The following is a 5,645-nucleotide window of genomic DNA, read 5'->3' on the forward strand; positions in this document are numbered from 1 at the left end:
CTTTCTACGAAGTCTGACAATGGCCAGATGGGTTGAATTTCTCAATCCTTAGTCAAAATGGGAAAGAATACAGTGTGGACTATCTCTCTTCTGAGCCATGTTGAGTAGAGAGCATTAAGTTAAGGCAGTTGTATGAACAGGTTTTCTTCAAACAGGATTTCTTTAGCTCAAAATTGTCAGTGTTTCAAAGGAACTAGGCAAGACTTTAAAATACTTGCAATTCCTTTGCTTAGCCCTAGAGCCTGCAATTGGACAGAGCTCCCTGGTACACTTGAAAGCAATGGACCACCAAAGAGATCAACGAAGTAATATTTAATTATAGCTACACAAACATTGCTCAACTCATACCCAAGGCTTCCAGCTTCTCATTTGCAGCAGGAGTGCATTACCTGACAAGAATTAAACAACCTGCAACAAGGCAGCAAATTACATAATAGCTAAAATATTTAACCTATAGCAGCTAAAGTATTTAATCTCTAGTATGCAAGTTTCCTGAAACCAAGAGACATCAGAATCCCTGCACAGTCTACTCAAGTTTGATGGGATGCTCTGGGACAGCTACAAACAACTTCAGGACCTCACTGGACAGGGCCAGAAGAAAAGGTAAAACTTCTGACAGTAGCTGCATTAGTGCAAAGCTCGATGAAGCTGACCTGAGAACATCATCTTATTCTAATGCTATCTAGAATTCCTTGCTGTTTCCATCCCCATCCCTGAAACAGGGGAGGGGCAAAGAGCTGTGGAGGGAATTACCCTTCCTGCTTGTATCCCTCCATGGCAGCAGGATATGGGCTGCATTTCACTGTGGAAACTACAGGAGGAAAGGACAGCCAAAAACCTAACTAAAATTCCCCATAATTGTACGGCAGAGAACTAAGATAAACTTGCAAACTCAATCATAGGTGTGGTGAGTCCTGAACAGGAATGAATCCTAATCCTAAATGAGAGTAGTGACTGTAACTCTAAGAGTAGAAAAACTAGAAAATATAGATCATATCCTTCTAATGGGAGACAGTAGTCAAATTTGGTTATGTGAACATAATGGAATGTAAAATATTAGAATATTGTACAGTATTAGAATACTGTTTCTAAATCAATGATCTCTTGTTGAATGTTAAGAAAAAAAAAGTGATTTAATGAAAAAAAAGTCAAGTCTCGTATTTTCAAGAATTATCTCCAGTTACTTGTCACCATTCATATACTTCATTTGCTTGGGATAGAAAAACTCCTCTAATCCCTGACAAACCAACCTCAATGAAAATGGTAATGATAAATTCTGAATGCTAAATGTTTGTTACATAAATCAGTAATGTTAATTGATCATACATGCAAGTAACCTGGCAGATTTCAGTGGAGAATTACTGGAGGTGACTGATGAGCTGCTGTGTGTGGAAAATTCTCCTTAGGTAGCACAGCTGCAGCCTGGAGAACACAACGTGTCACAGCATGTTTCATACATTGTACAACAAAGAAAACTTAATTTCGAGTTCACACTTCTGTTAGAGTGTAGCCTCAATGTGTCACTGAGGTAAGGCCTAATGAATATCAGTGATTTAAGAAAATTACAGATCTTAAGAATGTATATAAATCTCTGTTATTGTCTACTAAACTGTAACCCATTTGAAACTAGATCTATCACTCATAACTCTACAAAGTCAGACATTTAAAGCTTCCATGTACATAGAAATCCTTGTTAGGAATCAAAAATTCAAGACAATTTGTGGTCAATAATGCCTCTATCTTTGCTAAAATAAATAGTCAATAATTAAAGGAACAAAAGGAAGGATGTGGCCCTACACAAGAAGGAAAATCTCTTCATTTTTATCATTTGAACAAGAGGTTGGGAATATATTTTTCTTGATGTTCTCTCAACAAAACAGTTTCACCCATGGTTTCAGCTACAATATTTTCCTACTGAAATAAAATCAGTGCATTAAGAATATATACAATAAACTGGAAACCATATGCACCTTTTCTCAGACTAAACAGATAAGGCATTAACCTGATGCTATGAAACTACTTCCTCATGTATTACTCATCTGGTCTATAATGGCTTGGTATCACACTACCACAACATTATACAAACATTATAATGCTCTACAGGTGGAAGATATGAGAGGTCAAACACAAACTGTGAAAAACTGCATCCAACAGAAAAGCTAAAAATGATGTAAAAATCTAACACAAAAATAACTCAACTAAAAATACACACATAATATATGTTCCCATCAATAGGTTTACACAGTCATCATCCCTACCCTTCCTTCAACAGAAGGGAGTAAACTACAGAAAGATATGAATGAATTCAAACAACATAAAAGAGCTATTAAAACAAATTATTCTCCCTCTTCGAAACCACATTATGTTTTTTCTAGTCTAATAAAAAATACTATACTGAAATTAAATAAAATTACTGAAAACATCTCATGGAATTATTAATACATCCATTCAAAACCAAAAGCTGTCCCAGAAATGCAAACACTACAACTAAAAACTTAAAATGCCACTGCATTTTTTTCCATCATACAAATCAACCATGACCAATACACTATTTAGAGACTTGCTATAGTTCATTTAATGCTTCACTAAGGTCTGCTGCAAAACCTGTTAAAGCCAGTAGAAAGTCATGTTTGGAAAAGGCCTTGAATTACAAACTTTTCCTGTGAGACACAAATCTGGGAGTGCTGAGCTGTTCCAATCTGCTGAGAAATTTTGTATCACAGAAGACCAAAACACTAAGTTCCCACAGAAAGAGGTTAACAGTCATCAATATATCTGATTTTTCAGTATTTAGACAGAATAGCAACATTTCCTATTTTTCTGCATCATATTTGGAAGATGCTTTCTAGTACTTAAATGAATTTCTGTAGCTTGTACATGCTGTCCTGTTTGTCTGACTGGTGAAATTTATGGCACTTGTTGCTTTGTTGTAAGAACAGCTTGTAAACCCCAGAGGAAGAAATAGAAATAGTATCTCTAAACATCATAAGCTCCAAAAAATCTGTGCTTTTCTAATCACTGAACATTCAAATATCTGTACATACAAGTGAAACAGAAATACTGACTCTGGGAATGTGCATCCTTATCCCTTGGACAAAAAAACCTTTATGTTAGACTATAGGATTAAAAGCCAATCACAGTGAACACAGAGATAAAGTAAGGAGAGAACATTTAGAGAGAAAATACAACTACAATATTGCATTAAGCATTATAGACTATAGTTAAATAAAGTGAGGAATACAGTGCTTCCCATACAGCAATACAATAATTGAAAGCGTCAATAACAAAACCAGTTTTTGATTTTTTTTAAGTATTGGAATACAGTCCGAATTTGATCCAACTGAAACAGAAAAATATCATTCTAACTGAAAATTTGAGTTGGGGTTGTTCATCCTGGAGAAGACTGGAGAGACCTTCTAGCACCTTCCAGTACCTGAAGGAGCTACAAGAGCTGGACAGACACTTTTGACAAGTGCATTTAGGGATAGGACCGTGGGAATGGCTTCAAACTGAAAGAAGGAAGATTTAGATTGGATATTGGGAAGAAATTCTTTACTGTGAGGGTGGTCAGACACTGGCACAGGCTGCCCAGAGAAGCTGGGAATGCCAGATCCCTGAAAGTGTTCACAGTCAGGCTGGGTGCAGCTTTGAGTAAGCTGCTCTAGTGGAAGGTGTCCCTGCCCATGGCAGGGGGTTAGAACAAGATGGACTTCCAGTTCCCTTCCAGCCCAAACCATTCTATGATGGGACAAAACGAGAGATAAAAGATCCATCTGATGAACTGCACGTTCAAGGTAACTGTGACAGTTTCGTTCATTATTCTGAACTTCTGAACCTAATGCTTGTTTTTTTCTGAGAGCAACAGAAAATCTGCAGGCTATCTAGAAGCCGATTGAAGGAAGGTTTCCTGGCTAATATCCAAAGCTAAACAGACAAACAAAAAATTGTGAAAGACTGAGTTTCACTAATGCGTAAAAATAATAAATGCCCAAATCAGTTTCTTTATCTTCATCCTTCCAACATCATTTGTCATCTGTGAACAAACTAGCAAGGCTTTTTCACTCTTCCACATGGCATGTGAGAATTGAGAGGCTTACCCAAAGGAGGTGAAACAGTGAATTAAGGAAAGTTGCTTAAAAAGCAAACATAAGAAAAATAACATTTCAGCCCTTGCTTTGCTGACAGGTGAGATAACAACTATTTGTGGTGCCACAAAGAACTCTCAGATAGGCTGGCATTTCAATGGAAGGAAGAACCACACCAATCCATATGGTTCCCCTTAAACAAAAGCCTCTCGGGTTCATGACCAACATTTCAGTCAGTCTTTAAGTAAGAAAAAGCAACAACAACTGATAATGGGGACTTACTGACAGGTGTCAGGAGTAATTGTTTTAGAAAAGACTATTTTAAAAAGTTCTTTCAACTTAAAACAAAATCATCTTCTCATAACTGATCATCATGACCAGAGCACAAGGCCTAACTCAAATATCACTTCAGCATGATGGAAATTCTTCCAGTTCAAGTAATTAACTTGCACCACCACTATCACCCTGCCCCTACTTGTTACGGCAAATTGAGGGAATTTTATTTGCAAAACACTTAACCACCAAGGACACAGTTTTGCAATAGTTTTAAAGCATCTTACTCAAAGATTAGGTTACCAGTGTTCTAGCAAAAGATCAGAAAGTCTAAACTTGAATGTAAATAATCCATTACCAAGTGTACAATTCTGGTTCAGTGGCCACTCTAATAAGTCCAAGGACTAACAGTGACTTCAACAGAGTGTAATATTCATCATAATATTACGTATATGCAAGACAGAAGTTTTCAGAATAGTCTTTGCAGAGAAATCATAAAAATGGGAGTGAATCACCCTGCTTGAAATGGTTGACATTTAATTTTTGCAGTAGATATTCAACCATTACCTACCACTTTCTATAAAATGTAAATTGGTGTGTATCAGAAAAGCTCCAGCATGGCTTTGTGGTGGTTATTTTATATACATATACACATTGTAGAGAGGCACATTATTTGTTAAAAATCAGCATGAAATTCTTCTGCCGGAACTTGAACGCTTCCTTTGACAGAAAATTCCCCGTGAACCTTTGCTCTTCATGTAAGGCGGTCATGTTGAGTTAAAGCAAATGCTCAGTTTGCATAAAACTAGAGGTGCACCTAGTTTAAGGTGTATTTTCAAAATACACGTGTCGTAAGTGTCATTACAGAAGAATAAGCAAGATACTTCTCTCACAGAACGGAGAAAGAAACTTCTTTTTGACATTCTGTTAAAATGTAATAAGGGCACAAAAGGAATTTTGAAGTGATAGTCCAAAATTATCTACTCTAACACTACAGTGCAAAGATCTTACAGTAACATCACAAAGTAACATCAGCTCTTTCAAATGGACTCTAAAAATTGTTGCTCACTTCTTAAGACTGGCAGACATCCAGTGTGTTCACTATTTGCAACAGAGTCTACAGTATTACAAAGTTATTGCTGCTACTGTAATGTAAAGAAATGAGGTTGTGATGATAAATTTTCCTGTTAGGCTGTAGGGAAACCTACTTCCTTTTGCCAAGCACATTATTTCTTAGTTTTGTCATAAGCGCCAGGAAAAAAAACAGAGCAAGTTTATCTATTTGTA

The sequence above is a fragment of the Cinclus cinclus genome, chromosome 7, assembly GCF_963662255.1.
Source record: "Cinclus cinclus chromosome 7, bCinCin1.1, whole genome shotgun sequence".
Classification (NCBI taxonomy): Eukaryota; Metazoa; Chordata; class Aves; order Passeriformes; family Cinclidae; genus Cinclus; species Cinclus cinclus.